The sequence below is a fragment of the Panthera uncia genome (genome assembly GCF_023721935.1).
Source record: "Panthera uncia isolate 11264 chromosome B3 unlocalized genomic scaffold, Puncia_PCG_1.0 HiC_scaffold_1, whole genome shotgun sequence".
Lineage (NCBI taxonomy): Eukaryota > Metazoa > Chordata > Mammalia > Carnivora > Felidae > Panthera > Panthera uncia.
The window spans coordinates 103,522,126-103,545,830 of NW_026057582.1; the positions used below are offsets into that span (position 1 = coordinate 103,522,126).

The window sequence follows — 23,705 nt, forward strand, 5'->3', positions numbered from 1 at the left end:
ACCTACCCCACCAAAGAATTTCTTTTGAAGAAGTGTGATACTGCAAACCCCCCATCTTCACCTTTGACATCAGTGCCTAAGGATGATAGCTGTGACATTGTGATTTACAATAAGAAATATATTTATACTTGGTTTTTGTCCCGATTTTGTCCCCAATCCTAGCAGAAAGCTCCTAAAACCCTTGGAATTTGCTGTGATGTCTTTTGTTACATTAATGAAGTGACTTGGGTGCCTGAGTGGCTCAGTCAGTTGAGCATCCCACTCTTGATTTCCGCTCAGGTCATAATCTCATGGTTCGTGGGTTTGAGCCCCTCACTGAGCTCTGTGTTGACTGTGCAGAGCCTGCTTGAGATTCTCTTTCTCTCTCTCTGCCCCTCCCTCGCTTATGCTCCCGCTCTCTCTCAAAATAAATAAACTGAAAAAAAGTTTTTAAAAATAGAGAAGTAACTTTTGGAAAGTACCTGAGGATAGGGGCTAGTTGCCAGTGGAGCCAACCATGTGACTAGAGGGTAGGAACTTTCAGTCCCACACTCTAACCTCTGGGGAGGGGAGAGTCAACTAAAGATCGACTTCAATCATCACTGGACAAATATTTAATCAATCATGCCTCTGTAATCAAACCTCTCAAAAAGGGGGAGGCACTTGGCTGGCTTGGTCAGTAAAGTGTACAACTCTTGATCCTGGGATTGTGAGTTTGAGCCCCATGCTGGGTATATAGGGATTACTTACAAATAAAACCTTAAAAAGCAGGGGCGGGGCGGGAGGAGGTATAGAGAGCTTCCAGGTTGGTGAACACATGGAGAGTCAGGGAGAGTGTCATGCTCTAAGAGGGCATGGAAGCTCTGCACTCTCCTTCCCCATACCTTGCCCCATGCATCTCTTCCATCTGGCTGTTCCTAAGTTATATCCTTTTATGAATAAACTGGTAATCTAGTAGGTAAAATGTTTCTGAGTTCAGTAAGTCACCCTAGCAAATTAATCAAACCCAAAGAGGGGTCGTTGGAACCTCCAAGCTATAGCCAATTGGCCAGAAATACAGGTGACAACATGTACTTGTGATTGGCATGAGGGGGGTGGTGGCAGCCTTGAAGGACTGAACCCTTAACCTATAGGACCTGACACCATCTCCAGGTAAATAGTGTCATAGTGAGTTGAATTGCAGGGCGACCAGCTGGTGTCCAAAAACTGCTTGGTTTTGTGGATAAAACCCACACATCAAAAGTGTAACTGGGATCAGAACTATACATCTAACTGAAAATTCTCTCTGTGCTGACCCATTACGGTAGCATACTTACTCCACTCCCTGGTAACAGATTCTCCCTCACTCTGTTCATCCTCCATCTTTCTACAACTCTTATGCTCTTGTTTCAAGCCTCAAACAGCCATTGGTTTACCAGGTAAAGGCCAACTGCTTTACCTCCTTACAATTAGGAATTTAGGTACTTCCTCAGTTTATCTTCTTCTACCCTCTCCCATGCAAGACGTTTCAGAACTTGAAAACTAGGCTAATTCTCTCACAGGATACCTCTCACTTTGAACTGTAATTAGTCAGAGTTTTTTCACTCTAACCCTAATAGATAATACACTCCCTTGGATGGGGACTCCATCTTACTCAATTTTAATTCCCTAGTATGCAACCTAAAAAACTACAGTGTTTGTTAAATTAACAGATTAATTACAACTAATGTCTACATTTAAATAACATTAGCTACCCAAAGAGTAACTTTCAGACAAGTTAACTTTAAATCAGTCAGTTAATGATTGACTAAAGGCCAATTTAGGAGTTGTACAACTAAATTACAAACTGTAATTCAACAGGGACAACCTCTTTTACCTACCTTTTTCCTCAGTTCAGGGCTGATACATGACAAGTCTTCAAGAAATGGTTGCTATTATCATTATCATCCCCAATCATAGTTATAGTTACTATTCATATATTATCTATACCCAACCCCTAACCTCAAGTGTAAAAGTCTAAAACAACTCAAGTCTAGAAGTATTGAACTTTTAAAAATGTAGAAGAATTCAAGTGTGTCTGAATTATAAGTATAATATCATTCCTTGCCCCAAGTATCCAAAGGAGGCAATGATCAGAAAGCCCCCGGAAGTTATTACATATCCTCGGGGAGCAGTGGAGGTCAGAGTTATGAGAAACTGGGGACTTTGAAAGCAAAGAAAATAGAATTTGAGCAAAGACAAGATGGAAGAAAATGAAACAGTAAAATACTACAAAATGACAGTATTTAATTAACAAAGATAGCTGCAAGCAAGACTAAAAATGCAGAGAAGCAAGATCAGAGAATTTCTGTGAGCAAATTTCAGGAGCTATTCCTAAGTCTGGCTCAAGATTCTGTGAAACCAAATGAAGGGAAAACAAACCAGAGGCTCATTTCAATTGACTCAGAAAACGCATTTCATGGGAAAAACAATCAAACTAAGAACAGAAGGAAACTACCTCAACATAATAAAAGCATTATATGAAAACCCATGGCAAACATCATACTCAATGATAAAAGCTTTAAAGCAAGGATGTCTACTTTCACCACTTCCATTCAACATAGTACAAATTCTAATGAGAGCAATTAGGCAAGAAAAATAAATAAAAGGAATCCAAACCAGAAGTAAAATGAGCTCTGTTCACAGATATCTTACATGTAGAAAACCCTACTAAGTCCACACACACACACACACACACACACACACACACACACAGAAACTGTTAGAACTCATAAAGGAATTCAGCAAAGTAGCAGGACACAAAGCCAACACACACACACAAAATCAGTTGCATTTCTGTAAACTAATGATGAACAATCTAAAAACAAAATTATGAAAACAATTCCAATTATAATAGCATCAAAGAGAATACTGAGGAACTAACTTAACCAAGAAGGTGAAAAACTTATACAATGCAAACTATAAAACACTGCTGAAAAAAATAGATGTTGAGAAATATTCTCTCCACTAAAGTATATGTTTTATTTATTTATTTATTAGTTTATTTATTTATTTTGAGAGAGACAGAAACAACATGGAGGGGACTTGGGAAGGCAGATGCAGAGAAAGAGAATGAGAATCTCAAGCTGGCTCCACAGCACTGTCAGCACAGAGCCTGACCTGAGGCTCAAACCCACAATACCAGGAGATCATGACCTGAGCTGATACCAACATTTGGAACCTTAACCGAATGAGCCATCCAGGTGCCCCTGTTTGTTTTTTTAAATAAAAAGTTAATCAATTTAAAAGGGGGAAAAAAGCATTAAAATTTTCTCAGGAGCTTTTCAATAGTTTTACTCTAAAAAACAAAATCTATCCATAGTTGTTAAAAAAGCCAAGAAATGACCTCTCTCCCCTGCTCTCCCTTCTACAAGTTATCTTGGAGATATTTAATTCCTGGAAGGAGTCATGCTCCTCCCTTTTACCGCAGGACACTTGCACATGAAGTTCTCCCTACTTACAGCCTGCCTTCTCCATCCCACACTCTTTCACCCAGTTACTGTCTAGTCATAAGATATCAGTTTAAATAGTACAGGGACATACTGGGTACTCCATAATTGCTAGTTGAATTAAATGTCACTTCCTCAGGGAAGCTACCCCTGACTACACCCATAAGAGATCAAGTCCTTCTTTTAAAATGCTCACATAGTACCTAGTACTTACCTTCTCAGAATTTTCAATTTGCAATTATGTACTATTTGTGTGAGTATGTGTTTAGTGTTCTCTCATACTAGTCTACAAAGTCATGAGGGCAAACATGCTTATATCTCCAGTGCTTAGCAAAGGTAAAGCACATAAAGGGACCTCAGTAAATATTTGCTGAACTGTGCTGAGCAATATGTGCCTATGTAATTCATTATTTACAATCTAATTTAAACGCAGATATTATTTTACTCTGAGCTGATATATAACAGAACTTTAAAAGAACAGATTCCAGGGGCTCCTGGGTAGCCCACTCAGTTGAGCATCCTACTCTTAATTTCAGCTCAGATCATGATCCCAGGGTCATGGGATCAAGCCCCAAGTGGGGCTCTGCCCTAAGTGAGGAGTCTACTTAAGATTCTCTCTCCCTTTGCCCCCTCCCGTTTGTGCACTCTCTCTCAAATAAAAAAAAAAAAAAAAATTTATAAACAAACAAACAAACTGATTCCAAGGATGGAGGTACCACATGCACAGACCACATGAATTCTGTCTTCAGTCCATTTCTGTCTCCTCTTCTCACTGTACATAATTTTTGGAATAATTCCAGCTACTCCCAAGGCTTTCACGTGCCTCTCATATGCTAATGAAATCTAGTCCAAATTTTTCTCTCCTGAGCTCCAGACCTGAATATCCACTACTAACATAATATACCCTAAAATGTCCCAAACGAATCTTAAATTCAACATGTTGAAAACTGAACTTGTCATTCACCACCACCCCCTGCCACACTCACACTCACCAATAAATTTATGAAACTCTAAATTTATGAATTTAGAGATTCATAAAAGAAAAACATCAATGAGAATACTTATTAACGGCATTATCAAGGAAGTGCAGAAGGGACAGCCCATCTGCAAAGTTCTGCAACTGAAAATTAAGTGCACATTGTGATCCAGCTCTACCTACCCCTGCCCCAAGTAGTTCCCTTCTAGAGGGTTTTACTAGGCTGACTTATTTTGGCTCTCATTAAACCATACAAATTTTCAGTGTTTAGCTACACAGAATTAAACAGCTGATAAAAAGGAAAAAACTTCTTTTTTTGTTATTATCCCTATTTAGAAAGTGAGTACACTTAGAAAAGGAAGAGACTTGCTGAGTTCGCTGGCAAATTGTTTTGCTACATCAATAATGAGAACTAGTCAAATAAACCAGGAAGCAGACCTGCTTATGCAGCGAGTAAAGAACTATAGGCAAAATCAAATCAAACTAATGGGTTTTCACTTGTATTCAAAAACCACCAATTCACAATCCTGATGAACCAGCTAAATGCTGGCAAAGAAAAAAACTGCTGTTGTCTTATTTTGTTTAATTTACAGTAATGATTTATACCACTGAAAGACAATTGTTCTTTTTTCTATTCATGGTCCAATGCACAAATCCAAATTTAATTATGTACATAAATTACCAAATTCACCAGTGAAAAGTGGGGCTGGAAAAACTACCAAAGGACTGGAAAATAAACCAAATAGCACTACTACTATCTTTGTAAAACTGAAATAAATGAAACAAGCTGAAGGATTTGAGCACACGGGTAGACTAAATAGTTCTTATAAGTGAATTTATCAAATAGTGAAGCTTTTTTTTTTTAGTTTGTTTATTTATTTATTTATTTATCGAGAGAGAGAGCATGCATGCACACACAAGCGGGGAGGAGAAGGGAGAGAGAAAGAATCCCAAGCAGCCTCCTCACCGTCCGTGCAGAGCCCAACGAGGGCAAGATCCCACGGAACTGTTAGACCATGACCTGAGCCGAGATCAAGAGTCCGACACTTACCCAAATGAGCCACCCAGGCTCCCCAAATTGTGAAGCTTTCTAATGCTCTACTCTCTAGGTGAACAGAGCAGTAACAGTAGCTAACATTGACTGAGCACTTACTATGTGACAGGCACGGTGCTAAACCCTTTACATGTATTATCTTATTTAATCTCAGAACAACTCTATAAAATACTCTTGTTATTCCCATTTGCCAAGAAAGAAAATGGAGGCACAGAGAGGCTAAATACAGTTTGCCCAACGTCACAGTGCCAGTAAATGATAGAGTAAGGATGCAAACCAGAGCGGTCTGACACTCAACCACTAAACCACTAAATCATGCTGCTTCTTATCACTATCATGGTGGTTTCACATGTCCTATATCACTTTAAATTTAAAAAATTAAAAACCTCAGAAGGTTTCAATGAATCAACAGCTCATTCTCAGAGTCCTATTGCTATGATAATACCTGTTCTTCCTAGCACTCTCTCAAGATCATTAAATCATCCCAATCAGGTAACAACAACAACAAAATAATTTTCAGTCCTTATCAGAAATTTGCAGGATAGAAATGCAAAGGACTACCACACTGAGATATCATCTCACGCCAGTCAGTGTGGCTAAAATGAACAAATGAGACTATTAGATGCTGGAGAGGATGTGGAGAAACGGGAACCCTCTCTTACTGTTGGTGGGAATGCAAACTGAGGCAGCCACTCTGGAAAACAGTGTGGAGGTTCCTCAAAAAAATTAAAAATAGATCTATCCTATGACCCAGCAATAGCACTGCTAGGAATTTACCCAAGGGATAAGAGGTGCTGATGCAGAGGGGCACTTGTACCCCAATGTATATAGCAGCACTTTCAACAATAGCCAAATTATGGAAAGAGCCTAAATGTCCATCAACTAATGAATGAATAATGAAATTGTGGTTTATATACACAATGGAATACTACTTGGCAATGAGAAAGAATGAAATATGGCCTTTTGTAGCAACGTGGATGGAACTGGAGAGTGTTATGCTAAGTGAAATAAGTCACACAGAGAAAGACAGATACCATATGTTTTCACTCTTATGTGGATCCTGAGAAACTTAACAGAAGACCATGGGGGAAGGGAAGGGAGAAAAAAAAAAAAAACAAGGTTAGAAAGGAAGGGAGCCAAACCAGAAGAGATTCTTAAAAACTGAGAATAAACTGAGGGTTGATGGGGGGTGGGAGGGAGGGGAAAGTGGGTGATGGGCACTGAGGAGAGCACCTGTTGGGATGAGCAATGGGTGTTGTATGGAAACCAATTTCACAATAAATTTCATATTTAAAAAAAAATGCAAAGGACTGAAAATAGCAAAACAATTTTGACAGAAAACAAAATTGAGGAATTTCCATTATGTGTCTTTAAGGCTTATTTTAATACAGTAATCCAGACATGTGTATTGGCATCAAGATAGATCAACAGAACAGAACTGCAAGTCCAGAAACAGACCCACACATACATGGCCAATTAATATTTAACTAAAGTGCCAAGGCAGTTTAATGGGAAAGAAAAATCTTCAACAAAGGGTGCTGGAACAACTGGATATACATACGGGAAAAAAATGAACTTCAACCCTAATTTCACACCATCTACGAAAATCAACTCAAACTGGTTCATAGACCTAAATGTAAGAGCTAAAACTATAAAAATTTCTAGAGGAAAACATAGGAAAAATTCTTAGCAACCCTGGGTTAGGCAAATATTTCTTAAATAGGACTCAAAAAATTGATACATTAGACTCCATCAAAATTAAAAAGTTTTTCTCTTCAAAAAGCACTGTTAAGAAAATCAAAAGGCATGCCCCAAACTGAGAGAAACTATTTGCAAAACATATACCTAACAAAGGACTTGTAGCAAGAATACATAAAATGAACGCTTGCAATTCAATAGTATGAAAATTTTTAAGTAGACAAAATATTTGAACAGACATTTCACCAAAGATCTATAAACGGCCAAATAAGCATAAAGAAGATGCTCAACATTACCATTAGAGAAATGCAAATTATATGATGATTCTATTACAAACCCACTAAAATGGCTAAATTTATTCAAACAGATAATACCAAGTATGGGTGAGGATGTGGAACAACTAAAAATCTCATAAACTGCTGGTGGTATGCAAAAGGGAAAAGTGTTTGGCAATTTATTATAAAACTAAACATATACTGTACTTACCATATATGCAGCAATTCTACTCCTTAAGGATTTGCCCAGAAAAATTAAAACACATGACTACATAAAAACCTACACCTAAAAGTCCAAAGCAGCTTAATTCAAGTGTTCATCAACTGACAGAAAATTAATAGTCTACCAATACAACAGCATACTACTCAAAAATAAAAAGTAATGTACTGATACAAGCAAGAACATGGATGAATCTCAAAACCACTATGCTAAATGAAAGAAGCCAGATACCAAAGACTACATAACTATGCCACCATATGTGTAAAATTCTAGAAGAAGTAAAAGTATAATGATAAAAAGCAGATCAGTGGTTGTCAGTGACTAAAGGAATAAGAGCAGATTAACTGCTACGAGGTACAGGGGATGATTGGAAATGGACTTTCTGGGGATGATGAAAATGGACTATATTGTGATTATGGCAGCAACAAAATGACATACATTTGTCAAAATGTATCAAACTATTCACTTAAAATGGTGAGTTTTATTGTATACTAATTAAGCCTCATTTTAAAGCAGACCTAAAACACACAAACAACAACAAAGAAAAAACCAGTAATTTACATGCCTCTTACCACCTTTTGTCCACTTAATGCCCTAAAGTCCTCTTTTTCTTTGCAATATTCGTTTCCTTTCCTCTTTTTTTTTTTTTAACATCAACCATTTCTGTTCATTACTAAAGCTTAACTCATCTTCACTATACAGATACCTCCCAAATCCATGCCTCTGGCTAGCACCTCTGCAGAACTCCAGTCTTTTGTTTCCAAATGTCTGGTGCACATTAAAACGTCAATGCTTCCCACCCTCAATTCATCATATCCAAAATTAACTTCACCACCTCTTCCCGCTTCCCCATCTCCTCATGCTCCCTTTCCCCTCCCCTATAAAACTTTACAGAACCAGCTCCTTCTGATACATCACTCAGATATCACAGTCAAAAACTGTAGTGTAATCTTTGACCCCACTCTGTCTTTTATGCTCTAGCCTAACTTTCCCTTCTCCCCACACCCCTCCCACTGCCACCTATATAACCTGCCCTTTATAACTGCAATGAGCTCCTAAGGAATCCCTGCATTCCACTGCATCTACCTACTTCTGCTAGATTAAAGCTCAGTTCTAACCAATTAATCACTGCACATGAAGAGGTCAATGGCTCTACCATTTCCTATGAAATTGAATACAAACCATCTAGAGGGAGCCAAGTCTGCCTTCCAATTTCATCTTCCACAACTCCCCTATACACATCCTAATCTTGAAAAAGCCAAACACTCCCCACCCATCTGTGCTTTTGTTCATGTTATTTCTTGTAACCGACTGTCCTCACCTATCTAACCTTTACCTGTCATGATCCAGTTCTCTTTCAAAGGCCAATCTCAAAGGTCACCTCCTCCATGAAGACTTTCATGTTTTATTCACTCTATTAACAATACAGAACTCATCACTTCCTCTTCTAGACTCTTGTAACACTTTGCTTACACATATTATAACACTCGTCACATTCTGCCTGATGTATTATTATTTGTATATTTGTCTTCATTACCACTAACCCATTCACTCTAGAACCAACCAGACTTAAGCCTTTCAAAACTGGTACTCTGTACTGCACCCTCTTTGTCCCTTTAAGCCAGTGGCATCCTACCTTTCTTGTTGCAGAGGCTCAGAACTCTCTGTAGTAGAAGAATTTATTGTGAGCTAATGAGTCTACAAAGAAATTTAAAAAGTATATAGCCCATGAGGGGCTACAGAGAGAAATCAAGTAAGAGATTGCATTCTGCCTTTTTTGTTGTAAGTGGAAACTCTGCCTGGAGAGAGATTTTTTTTTTAATGTTTATTTTTGAGAGAGAGAGAGAGAGAGAGAGAGAGAGAGAGAGAGAAAGAGAGAGACGGACAGAGTGTGAGCAGGGGAGGAGCAGAGAGAGAGGGAGACACAGAATCCGAAGCAGGCTCCAAGCTCTGAGATGTCAGCACAGAGCCCAACGCAGGGCTTGAACCCACCAAACACGAGATCATAACCTGACCCAAAGTTGGAGGCTCAACTGACTAAGCGCTACCCAGGTGCCCCTGGAAAGAGATTTTTTTTAAGGAGGCCCTCAAAATCCACCAAACCAGATCTTCCTGCATAACATTCCTCTGCTTACACATATACCGTAATTTAAAATGGGTCCTGGACTAGGCATTCTCTGTTTGACCTCAGTCTCCCAAAACAAACTTAATCTCTATTCTTCCATGATCTGCTTTGTACCTTTTGAGGCTGACCTCTAGGATTATACTGTCCAAGCTCCCCTGGCTTCCAGGTGGGTTAAGCCAATGAGAGGCACTAGAAGGAAATCAGAAAATGAGAAGAAAAAGAAATGGCAGTCCTTATTTCCCTGGCTCTTTCCCCACCTCAGAACCCTTTCCTCTATGGCCACAGGTGCTATCCACTAGCTTGGCGTTCACTGTTTGAACTCTCATCAGGGCTTCAGTCTTCCTCCTCTTCTTGACCTCTGGCTTAAAAGTATCAACAACCTTCAGATATTACTGAGCCTTGAGAACTTCACAATCCCTTGTTGCTTTCCTTAAACTTACCCACCCAAACCTCTATAACTAGTCTATTTATTTCCTGCCAGGGCCCTGAGTGATATAGCTCCCTGGACTTAAAATTCCTCACTCTGCCTTTCAAGGTTTACAATCCACTGTTCCCTCCAACCTATCAAATCTTAACCATCGCATGCTCCTTAGCAGTCTCCTGTTCTAGTCAGGCAGGCATCCCTCCCAATCCTTACCATCTGGAATGTATTGACCCCTACCTCCATACCCTCAGTCATGCTGTTGCCTGATAGAATGCCCACCTGTCCTCTCTACTTAACAAATCCTGTACTTCTTCAGGTAATTCAGATCCTACCATCCCCTCCACCTCCCGCCCCCCCCCCCAACACACACACAATTAAACCTATTCTTTTCTTTAAGTTTATTTATTTTTAGAGAAAGAGAGAGTGCATAGGGAAGGGGCAGAGAGAAAGGGAGAGAATCTCAAGCAGGCTCTGCTCGGCACAGAGCCTGACTCGGGGCTTAGTCCTATGACAGAGAGATCACAACCTAAGCCGATATCAAGAGTCGTGTGCTAAACCGACTGAACCACCCAGGTGCCCCATAATTAAACCTGTTCTAACAACCTTAACCCAAGATTATCTTTTGCATGTTGGAATTTCCATGTCTCTTACATAGAAGAGCTTTGAAAACTAAGAACAAATGCTAGATATTGCACTGTATAGTCTCTAATTGTTAACCACATATCCTTCAAAGGGAAATAATTTGAGCTATTTTAAGTCCTTCTTTTATATTCCACCATGGAAATTAGAATAACATTAGAAATACAGTAACTCTTGTTGATGAAATGTAATAAACAAAAATACATTCACCATAACATTCTAGTATAAAAAGTTTGTGATACCAAGCCAGAAACAAATTAACTATGTTTTTAATGATTCTATTTTCAAACTATGGCTGCTATCAACCTCGGGGTTTTTAGAAGATCAACACACTATCTAATGAAAGAATCTTTGAGAACAAAAGAGTAAAGCAAGTTATGAATTTGTCAAGTTCAACAACCTGTTATGCAAACAGATACAATTAGTCCAGAAATACGAAGAGAAATGCACATGCAGGATACCTTAATTTGTAGTTGGCCAGTGAACCAGACAATACCCTTCAATAATAATAGATTTTCAAGACACATGAAGAGACTAGTGGTCTTCATCATATACTGTTTGTAGAAAAAATCTCCTCCCCCGTCTTTGGACCATCAATTTGCTGGCATCTAAAGCCAAGTCACATCAATCATAATATCTTTTGGTAAATTTATCCTGACTGAACTCCCAGTGACATATCCAATTTACACTTCAAGAACTTATTCTTATGAGGTTCCCTAAAATAAAAAATAGAGACATGGCTAAAATGCAAGAAAAAGGTACTATGGCTAGTTCCTCACACAATCTCAGAATATATGAATGTGATTTTGAGGAGAAAAAAAATTTTGAAGATTATATGAAAGTTCTACTGGTATCAAAAGACATTGAAGGGGGTGGCCTTAATAGTACCAAATGCTAACTGGCTTCAAAGTAACTTTTTTTTTTTTTTTAAGAGAGAGAGTGCACACCAGCAGGGGAGAGGGGCAGAGAAGAAAGAGAATCCCAACAGGCTCCAGGCTCAGTACAGAACCCTATGGAGGGCTCAATCCCAAGACCCTGGGACCATGACCTGAGTTGAAACCAAGACTCGGACACTCAACAGAGTGAGCCACCTAGGGGTCCCAAAGTAACTTATTTATCTCTTCATCCAAAAAAGAAAACAAACAGAGGATGTACTCCTAGCACATTCACTAATGAACTAAAGTCAGTCCTATATGCACACTTTTTTAAAAATCTCTGTAACTATGTTAATTTTAACAAAGGCATTCCAATTTATTACTACTAAGAACTTGAAAAGAATGTGCAGATTTATACACAGTAGGAAGGTCTACTACATACACAGCCCAGGGCTCCTGCAGAACTCAGAACCCAGAAGAGAATAAGTATATGTAAAGAACTACAATACAACATGCTAACCCTGAATAACAACGTTACCCAACAGGAGCTATGGAGAATACTAAGGGAATGAAGAGAAGGGCAGAATAGTGAGGACACAACAAACACCCCAGAAGTTGAAATATGAGGGCCTAAAATAAAAGATCAGTAAGGTATTTGGCTTGTGAGAAGATGAATTTTAAGCATATTGAGAAGGTATGCTTAATGAGACTAGGTTCAATCAACATTTTCACATTGCAGTTTTAATTTTTAAAAAGGCACTGCTTAAAATAAGAAATATCCTATTCATTGCAGCCTTGTTTAAAATAGCAAAAGAAAAAAACGGTAAAAAATGAAAAGGGATACAATTTAAAGTCCACCAATAAGTAAGAATCTAGTTAAATGAATTATATACATACAATGGGATTCAAGGTAATCATAAAAATGAATGAGGAAGATCTACAATTACCTGGAATATATTAAATTGGAATGATAAACCATGACATACTAAGTTTAAAAATACATTAAGATGTAGACCAAGCAATTCCACTCCTAGGTATTTATCCAAAGAAACTGAAAGCAGGGACTCAAACAGATATTTGTATATCCAAGTTCACAGCAGCATTATTCACAACAGCCCAAAGGCAAAAACAATCTCAGTGTCCATCAACAGATGAATGGATAAACAAAATGTGTTACATATATGCAACGGAGTATTACCCAGCCATAAAAAAAATGAAATTCTGATATATGTTACCACATGAACGGACCTTGAAAGTATTATGTTTAGTGAAATAAGCTAGACATAGAAGGACAAATATGATTCCCCTTTTATGAGGCACCAAGAATAGGAAAATTCACAGAGAAAGTACCACAGAAGTTACAGAGGCTGTGGGGGAGAGAAAGAAGGAATTATTACTTAATGGGTACACAGTTTTTGTTGGGGATGATGAAAAAGTTTTCGATATAGACAGCAGTGATGGTTACGTAACATTGTAAACACATTTAACGCCACTTAATTGTATACTTCACAAATGGTTTAAATGATAAATATGCTACATATACCACAATAAAAAAGATGTAGAACAGTCTGCAATGCCTGTCATTTTTGTAAAAAGAAATAAAAATGAGAAGATATATATGAATGCATGACTGGAGGGGTTTAGAATTTCTGACAAGATACATAAAGAAACTGGCAACAGTTAATTCTGGAAAAAACTGGAAAGTGTAAATAGAGAATGAATGGTAGACATGCATTTTCCTGTGATATCCTCTGTACCACGTGAAGTTTCTTACTATGTGTATATATTAAGAATTTTTTTATTAAAAAAAATTATTATCCATGCAAGGATAATCTTCCCACGGATGTTAAATCCATTGGGAAACGTTATGGGAGAAATGATTTTCACACAATATCAAAATACTACCGCCTAGATTGTTTACTAGTTGCAGAAGGGAAAAAAATGTTCATTTATAAGTGATCTAGTAGTAGTCACCATCTTAAACAAGTGATCAAACTCAGCATCACTTATAATGGAAAAAGGGGGCATTAAGTGCCTCCTGAGGTGATGTAAGAAGTACACAGCACCTATGTAGTGTTCATGCAATTAATGTTTAACCTGAATATATAATAATAAAGAAACAATCAGCAAATTCAGATTGTAGGACATTATATAAGACAAATGGCCTAGATTCTTCAATAAAGTTAACACCATTTTTAAAAAAGGCAGAGGACTGTTCTAAATTAAAAGAGACTAAAGAGAGGTAAAACTCAAAAGCAATAGGTCAATGTGACTGGATCCAAGATCAGGAAAAAAAAAAAAAAATAGAAAAGATATGAGGGAAACTAGAAAAACTTAAATACAGACACTGCGTATTAGATGATAATGAGCTCGTGTTATTTTCCTTAGGTGTGACAAAGGTATGCAGTTATGAAGAATGTCCTTCTATTTAGGAGACATATACTCAAAGCATGCAGGGGAAGTATCTCGGTGACTACAACTTACTTTCACTTAAAGCAAAGTGTGTAGAGAGAGTGTGTGTGTGTGTGTGTGTGTGTGTGTGTGTGTGTGTGTTTACAGAAAAGGAAAAAAGCAACTTCAGCAAAACATTACAATTTTTGAAACTCGGTGAAAAGTGGTATATGGATGTTTTCGTATAATATTCCTCAACTTTTCAACAGATTTAAGAAATTTTCAAAATAAAAGTTTGGGGAGGAGGGCAGGAACAGCTGAACAGGAACAGTGATATAAAGAGAAAAAGAGGGGCGCCTGGGTGGCTCAGTCAGTTGGGCGTCTGACTTTGGCTCAGGTCACGATCTCACGATTGGTGAGTTCAAGCCCCGCGTTGGGCTCTGTGCTGACAGCTCACAGCCTGGAGCCTGCTTCAGATTCTGTGTCTCCTTCTCTCTCTGCCCCTCTCCCACTTGTGCTCTGTCTCTGTCTCTCAAAAATAAATAAATGTAAAAAAAAAAAAAAAAAAGAGAGGAAAAAAAGACTATCTTTTACAATAAAAGTGTTCATAAGAGGGGTGCCTGGGTGGCTCAGTCAGTTGAGCATCTGACTCTTGATTTAGTCCATTCAGGTCATGATTACTGGGTCATGGGAGTGAGCCCCACATCAGGCTCCATGTTGAGCATGGAGCCTGCTTGAGATTTTCCCTCTCTCTCTCTTCCTCTGCCCCTCTCCCCCACTCACACGTGCTCTAAAAAAAAAAAAAAAAAAACCTGTTTAATATTTTTAGAAGTATACATAAGAGTTAAATAATAAGCATTAATATTCCATAATTAACCATGTCCCAGGTTCCTGATGGAGCATATGTGATAAACTCATTTATTCCCAGGAATATCTGTTCTAAGCAAATCTCATGTTTAGTTTCCTTGCTACATAATCATTTTCCTTTAAGTAATTACAGTGATATCTCTTTAAATACAAGAGTTCGATTTATAAGTCTTACTCAAAAAGGAGCAGATAGAAAGTTCCCATAAATATCAACACTAAGTTGCCTATTTTTCCTAGAAGGAAGATAAAAGCCAAGCAGCAAGATGGCAAGTTTACTTCAGCGTCTGCTTTATACAAACTGCATAGAAGGAAGCTAAAAGGCAGAGAATAGCTTGGGTTCAAGAAAAAAGAGAAGGCAGAGCTTTCCATCACTTAAATCTTCAACTCACATCTTCACTGTTTTAAAACAGTATGAATTCCTGTATCAGAAAACATCCAGGCAAATCTCTATTATAACATGATTGGATGCAAATTACAGCAGGGAAAATCCAAATAAAACTGATTTGGAAATGAGCTTAGCTATCCGAATATGTGTTCAGTCTTGAGAATTCACTTATAAATAAAACAATGAAGTCATACTATGAAGACCTGACTCAGAAGGGAATGGGAAGCTTTTCTTGTTCCCTCCTTGACTACCTCCCTCCTGCAAATCTCTCAGGTTAATGGAAAACTGAATTTGAAAATAAGTCCATCCCTGTGGAACTAATCAAGTTGTACACTTACTATATGTATATATCTATGAATTTATATTATAGTTTGATTAAAAGTTTTTAAAACATTTTTTAATGAAATGCCTAGGCTCAAGTCTACAAAAACATGTAAAGGACCTATATGCTGAAAATTTCAAGGGACAAATTAAGGAAACCAAAGGAGATCTAAATAAATGGAGAGACATGCCATCTTCCTAGATTTGAAGACTAAATATAAAAATATCAATTCTCCTCCAAAGTGATCTATAGATTTAATGTAATACTATAGACAAGTTTATTTTTTTAAGATTTTATTTTTTAATTTTTTTATGTAAACTCTACTCCCAACGTGGGGCTTGAACTCAGAACCCAGGATCAAGAGTCACATGCCCTACCAACGGAGTCACCCAGCCATCCTTAAACAAGCTTATTTTAAAATTTATACAGAAAGGAGAAGGCAAACCATTAAGAGACTCTTAACTATAGAGAACAAACTGAGGGTTGATGAAGGGAGGTGGGTGGAGGGATGGGCTAAATGGGTGATGGGCTTTAAAGAGGGCACTTGTGATGAGCACTGGGTATCATATATGTAAGTGATAAATCACTAAATTCTACTACTGAAACCAATACTATACTATATGTTAACTAGATTTTAATAAAATCTTGGAAGAAAAAAATTTACATAGAAAGCTAAAATTGTAAGCCTTACCATCAACTTAGTACCAACAAGAAAATACTGAAAGATATAAATAAAATATAACCCAATCCTCACAAAGAAAAAATTTTTTAAAATTAAGACCATCCCAAAAATCTGCTTGGGCAAACAGACTGATTAACAAGGGAAATTACTAGATGCAGTCAATAAGCAAGATTTGCTAAAGCCCTGACTTCAAGTACAAAAATCTATCCGCAACACAACAGGCTTCTTTCCTCTCCTCACCACTCCAAAAGTACTGATAATCAGGGGCACCTGGGTTGCTCAGTTGGTTAACCATCGGACTCTTGACTACGGCACAGGTCATGATCTCACGGTTCATGAGTTCAAGACCCACACCGGACTCTGCGCTGAGGGCACAGAGCCTGCTTGGGATTCAGTCTCTTCTTCTCTGTCCCTCCCATGTTTGCTCTCTATCTCTCTCAAAATAAATAAAAATATTTAAACTTAAAAGAAAAAAAAGAGCCATGCTTTACTCTTAATGTTTACCTAAACATTAAGGTCTGAGTTACTTACCTTTTGATCCAGTATATTGTGAAAACACATTTTTTCCCCCAAATTCTATAATAAAATGAAGCTTTGTCCTACGCATTGCCTCCCTAAATTAACATAATCCCAAACAGGTTTTTTTTTTACCTATTCACCCAGCCTTTACTAACAGGTCAGCTATTAAAGTATGTGTGGGGTTTGACTATACATCCCAGTTTGCCCAAGATATTACCATTTTATGCCAATAGTCCTGCATATACCCTTTTATGATGGTAGAGGCAAAAGACCAACTACCGATGGATATTCTCTTTTAAGAATACAGTATTTCAGGTTATAAAACAATATGTATAGAATTTTGAAAAAAGTTTCATATAAATGATCTAGAAAAAAAAATCTGGAGAACTACACATTAGAATTTAATAGTGGTTACTCTGCGGAGTTGAACAGTTTTTGCCTTTTGCTTTGTATTTCCCTATACTGTCTAAAAAAAGTATTTTTTACAATAGCATGTATTATCTTTCACACTTTGAAGGGAATTATTTCCATTTGTTAAAATGTAGCTTTCTTTCTGACCAAAATCCTCATCTCATTTCAAAAGCACACACTATTCATTAATATATTTTATTCATCAAGAACCGAGGCAATGTGAGATAGATACATAAAGAGACAGAGAGTAGAAAACTTTAGCTTTTAAGATGCAGAAAATCTAAATTCAAGAACCAGTCTTGCTGTGGAAAATATAGGACCTACCTACCTTTCAGAGTTGTTCAAAGCATCAAAGGAGAATCCATGTGAAAGTATTTTAATACAATACACTAATATAAGCTATGATTACTACTACAAGCACATGAACAAACTATGGAAACTCAGACTTCATGTATAAAATGAAGGCACCTATTAAGTGAGCTCCAATTCCCTTCTGGTATTAACAGTGTCCTCTTAACTCAGCCTTCTACCTGCATCTAAGCTCTCTCTTCAGAAGGTATACCTTTTCTACAAGTAATAGTCCCCAGGTCTCCATGTTTTCTACCTTCACTAGGTCAGAGCCAGATCTCTACATTCTTCTCTTATGGCCCTGTCTGAAAGTGAAAGAAAATATGTCTGCTTCCTCCAAACAGACGTTAAAATCTCCTTTAATCTGATTTATATTTTATGATCTCCATCTGCTATACCCCGCAATGTGGAATAGTGGCTAATAAGCAGACGGACTTTGGAGCCAGGCTGCCAAGGTTCAGAACCTGGCTCTGCTATGTCACCAACTCTGCAATTTAACCATTAACAATTTACTTAATCTCTCTGTAAAACTGAGATAAAAACAGTACACCTACTGCATAAAGTTGTTAAACAATTATAAAAACAGTGCCTGACATACAGTAAATGTTATATGTGGTTAAGTCCTTTTTAAAACTCCTTCTCTCTAAAAGTATAATGTTTATAGGTTAAGATAAAACAAGCAACAACCTTTCTTGTTTATTTTTCTCACTGAAAAATGTATTCTCATTTACCTATCAAAATTTCTCCACTAACTGTAGTGAAGTCATACACACTCATCATCAGATGTTCTTCTTTATTCTTTTTTCAAATCCTCTAAGCCAACATTTCCCAAAATCTGTTTCCTTTAGAAAATTTGTTTCACTAGTTCTTCAAGATGTTATGAGAGGGGGAAAAAAGGTTCAGTGATCAAATAAATTTGGAAAAGGCTGTTTTAATGTTAAACAGACTTCTTTTACATATTAAATGCACCATTACATTCCAAGAAACCATAAACTGCACAATGTTCACGAAGCATTAGGAAAATGCTGCTGCTCCAGTTCTTTACAACCTTTAATACAAAATATTCTATGTTAGGGGCACCTGGATGTTTCAGTCTGTTAAGTGTCCCACTCTTGATTTCAGCTGAGGTCATGATCTCACAGTTCCTGAGTTCGAGCCCCGGAGTCCTGCATGGGGCTCTGCACTGACAGTGCCTATTTGGGATTCTCTCTCTCCTCTCTGCCCCTCCCCTGCTCATGCTCACTAGTACTTTCTCCCTCAAAAACAAATAAACATTAAAAAAAAAAAGAAAGAAAGAAAGAAATGAGGTACTAAAAAAACAACAAAACCAAAATATTCTATGTTATGTAAACTCAACATTTTAAAAACCTGATTCAAACACAAGGCCTGTTCTCAAAATCATGCTGAGAAATCTGCTCAAGAAATCAGTAACTGCTGCCCTGCACAAATCACTTCTTAAATTTCTGAATATGAACACTGACCTCTAAAAAAGAACCACCACCAATAGCCAGCTAGCTAAACATGCTAGGTCACAGCTGTTATCTCATGATGGCATGTTAACCTATTTATTGGCCAAACATCCTTTAAACAAAGTCTAATTATTCAATATTTCTAAGTATTCTCTGAATATTCAAATAATAAGTACTTGTACTCTTCCCTTAAAGGAATTCCACCACAGAACCTTGTCAATCATCCCAGAACCAGTTCAGGCATAAATACAATGCCCTAAATATACAATCTACGGGGCGCCTGGGTGGCTCAGTCGGTTAAGCGTCTGACTTCAGCTCAGGTCACGATCTCACGGTCCGTGAGTTCGAGCCCCGCGTCGGGCTCTGGGCTGATGGCTCAGAGCCTGGAGCCTGCTTCCGATTCTGTGTCTCCCTCTCTCTCTGCCCCTCCCCCGTTCATGCTCTGTCTCTGTCTCAAAAATAAATAAAAAAACGTTAAAAAAAAATTTTTTTTTTGAAATATACAATCTACATTGCTAAAGAGGTATCCAAAAGAACACCACTTAATAAATGAAGAACAACAGAATTGCACTATTTTGCAATTCTTGATGAATTAATAAATCTAAACAATGATTGTCAATAACTGCTAACATCCCAAGCCATAACAAGACCTTATGTACCTCCTATGTAAACAAACCACTCCCATGAAGTACTCTTACAACAACAAAATTCTGACAAATTATCAATTTATAGGAAATTTAGGAGACAGAATATGTTAAATGACATCACAGAAATGCATTCAGCAAAATGAGACCATGTGAAATTTCTCAGAGCAAACAACCTAGTTTCTTTCTAAGGAAGTAAAAAAAGAGATGGAGGGAGAGTCTAAAAGATTAAAATTGATTTAATAAACATGCCAATAAACTGTAAAGTACGGACTTTACTTTGACCCCATTTCAGGCAAAAAATTATATATGTATACATATGCAAAAAAATTATATATGTATACATATACACATATATACATACATACATGTAAGTAAAACAATCAGAAAAATATGAAACCTGATTATATACTTGGTGATATTAAGAACTTGCTATAAATTTATTTTGGTATGATAATGCTGTTTTGCCTACTGTATAAAAAGAGAGACTCTTTTAGAAATCTAAACTGAAATATGTGAAATTTACAAATTAAATATGCCTGGAATTTGGTTCAAAAGAGTCCAAGGATTTGGTGGTGTGGTAGTTGATAGAACTATAGAAAAAACAAGACTGCCCATAATTCTTCAAGCTCAATTATGAGTACATGGGAGCTCTTTATACTATTCTATTTTATATTAACATATGTTTAAAATATTTTGTAATAAAATTTTTTTAACGTTTATTTGAGAGAAAGACAGAGAACAGGGGAGGGGCAGAGAGAGAGAGAGAGAGAGAGAGAGAGAGAATCCGAAGCAGGCTCCACACTCAGCACAGAGCCAGACAGGGGGTTCGATCTCACAACCATGAGATCATGACCTGAGTCAAAATCAAGAGACCCAGCACTTAACTGACTGTGCCAAGCAGACACCCCTAAAAAGATTTTTTTTTAAATGTTGTCTGGGAATTGAATTACTTCCCTAGGACTACAAATAGTCTCTACATGAATTCCCACAATAGATTAATGCACAGTCAGGCATAAGAGAATGTAAATTTACCATGATCAAATTATATTTATAAAGTACTATCGGAAACAATTTGACATGAATTTCACTAACACCCAACATGCTAAACTCTCACATAATTACTGTTATTTGCAAGCCTACTACAATCTAACCAATTTATGGCTTTCTATGAAAAAACTACAGTGTTTCAGTATAATTTTTTAATTTTTATTTATTAAATAAAGCAACAATCACAGAAAAAACTTGCAGACAATACTGCAGAGTCATCACTATCTTTCTAGTCCTATGGGCCTATCCTACTTCTGGAATTCACCATTAGCAGACTCATTGCATAAGTGCTCCAGCGCACTGAGCTCCAAAAGAATTAGCTTTATCTTGTATATGAAAACCCTTTCCTGCCTTCCTACTCTGAAATAAAGAGCCAAACCAACAGATGGCAGACCAAGAGGGAGGGGGTGGTGATAAGGAGCCAGTTACAAGAGAGAACAAGGGAAAAAGAAAATAACACTGAGAACTGAAAGATGTAAGAATTTAAGAATACAAAATATTCAGCAATTCTGTAGATTTTTGCATTTTGTCAATCATCAACTACTTTAAAGTGAAGGGACTCTATGAATTTACATCTTACTTTACTCTCTTATGCAGTGTACCTTTAAGACTTTTGAGAAGTCCCTCTTAATATCTCAAACCAATTTAAATTAACCAAAGCAATTCAAACTATTTCCAAAATGAACAAGGGGAACAGGGGACTTACTAAGCTTTTATCAGCATTTCACTATGGCTTTACATTCACATCAGCCTTTTCGGAAGCTACTAATTTTTTTTTTTTACTTCAAAAAAGTAAAGCTATCCTCCTCTTCTATCCCAATCTCCAATATAATAATAATAATAAAAAAGCATCAATATTAATGCAGCCTAACTGGTAGAAGGTTTTAATTAAAATATTAGTTTAAGAAACATTACAACAGTGTTGCTATTAGAAGTATAGTTTTAATCTAAATTATATTTCTTAAAAATGGCTAGGCTTTCAGTATAACATTGAGAACATGCCAATTACAGCAGGCCATCTTTGTCCATTCATCATGCCAAGTTACCTCCTGCTTCCAGAGTAAGCAATTTATAATCACTTAATCAAGCCCATAATACCACATAATACAGAAGTCCACCACTCACGCTCTTGCAGTTTTACAAAGAAAGAGCAACTTCCTTTATGATCAGAACCTATTAAAAGAGGGTCCAGAGGCACCTGAGTGGCTCAGTCGGTTAAGCGTCCAACTTCAGCTCAGGTTCATGGGTTCAAGGCCCACATCAGGCTCTACGCTGACAGCTCAGAGCCTGAAGCCTGCTTCAGATTCTGTGTCTCCCTCTCTGTCTGCCCCTCCCCTGCTAACACTCTGTCTCTCACTTTCAAAAATAAATAAACATTAAAAAAATTAAAAAAAAAAAAAAAAAAGAGGGTCTAGCAACTAGAGGTTATCCAAGGGCTCATTCCTCAAAGCTACCTCTCTCCTCTATGGAAGCTTGTCAAATACCAGAGTCTCTATCCTGTCTATCTCACAGAGGTGTTAAGAAGATCAACTGAGAATATGGTTACCAAAGTACTTTACAAACTAGAAGCCATATACACTATACAAATATATATGTGTGTGCATATGTATGTAAATGCACACACACAAATGTAAGTCATTATTATTTCACTACTTGATTGTGCTCTAGACAGTTTGCAGGCTAAACTTGCTCCCTACTATCATTAGGTTTCAACGTCTACCAAGAAGAATTTCATCTTTCTATATGAAAATTTAACCTTTCTGTAGTGATATCCAATCCATATACTAATTGCTGTTCTCTTCTCACATCTATTCCCCCATTTGGGAGAACAGAACTAGAAACATTCTTTAAGAATTCAAAGCAACATGTGGCACCAAAAATTTTGTCTCACTGTCACTATGAGTTCATAAACATGTATGTAGAATGGTCTTGCTCAAACATTAGTTGGATAGGATTTTAGATCAGCCAAAACCATCACACTGAGGTTGGCCATTTCCAAACTCTGCCCCCAAGAGTTTCTGCCAACAGCCCCCTTTGTTACAGAATTCTAATCGACACTCCCACCACTTAATAGCTGTGTGAGCTTGAACAAGTTACTTAACCTCTCTGTGCTTCAATTTCCTTATCTGCAAAATAAACAAGTTGAATGTTGTATTCAATCAGATTTAACCATGGTTTAAACAATAGATAAAAGCACTTAAAATAATGCCTGGTGCACAGTAAATGCTCAGTAAGTGTTACCCAGCATTATTCCTTTAAATGTGCATCTGTCTACTCTACCACACCACCTTCAGTGAATTACACAAATCTCTCCATCATTCTCTCTTTTTTTTTTTTTAAAGTTTATCTGTTTTGAGAGAAAGTGCGAGCAAGGAAGGGGCAGAGAGAGAGGGAGAGAGAATCCCAGGCAGGCTCTGCTGTCGACACAGGGCTCAAACCCACAAACTATGAGACCATGGCCTGAGCCAAGGTCAAGAATCGAAGACTTAACCAACTGAGCCACAAAGGCACCCCATCATTCCTTCTTTTTAAAAGAATGAGCAATTTTGAGAAAACAGAATCTGGCCATATTACTGACAAAATTCATTATATGTAAATGAATACTTGGTTGTATAAGAAAGATCAATGATATCTTCTATAAAAGATACTTTTGCTTTTTTAAATATTAACACATAGATAATATAATCTTTCTAGTTCTAGAATAGATTATCCTATATTTCTAATACTATCAAGTTAGCAAAGCTACTTACTTGAATTGTATAACATAAAACTGCCCACTGCCCATGACCTGTATTAAGTTAAAAAAAAAAAAAAAAATGCTTGAACAATATGTACCCCCCAAAATGAAAATCAACAGACTTTAAATTAAGAGTTTAGAATGAGGA

General features: G+C 37.2%; 1 protein-coding gene across 10 annotated transcripts in view; it reads right to left on the minus strand.

Annotated features, from left to right (window-relative positions):
- Positions 1-23,705, minus strand: part of HERC1 (HECT and RLD domain containing E3 ubiquitin protein ligase family member 1) — a 187,240-nt gene that overhangs the window by 152,561 nt on the left and 10,974 nt on the right. The window lies entirely within an intron of this gene.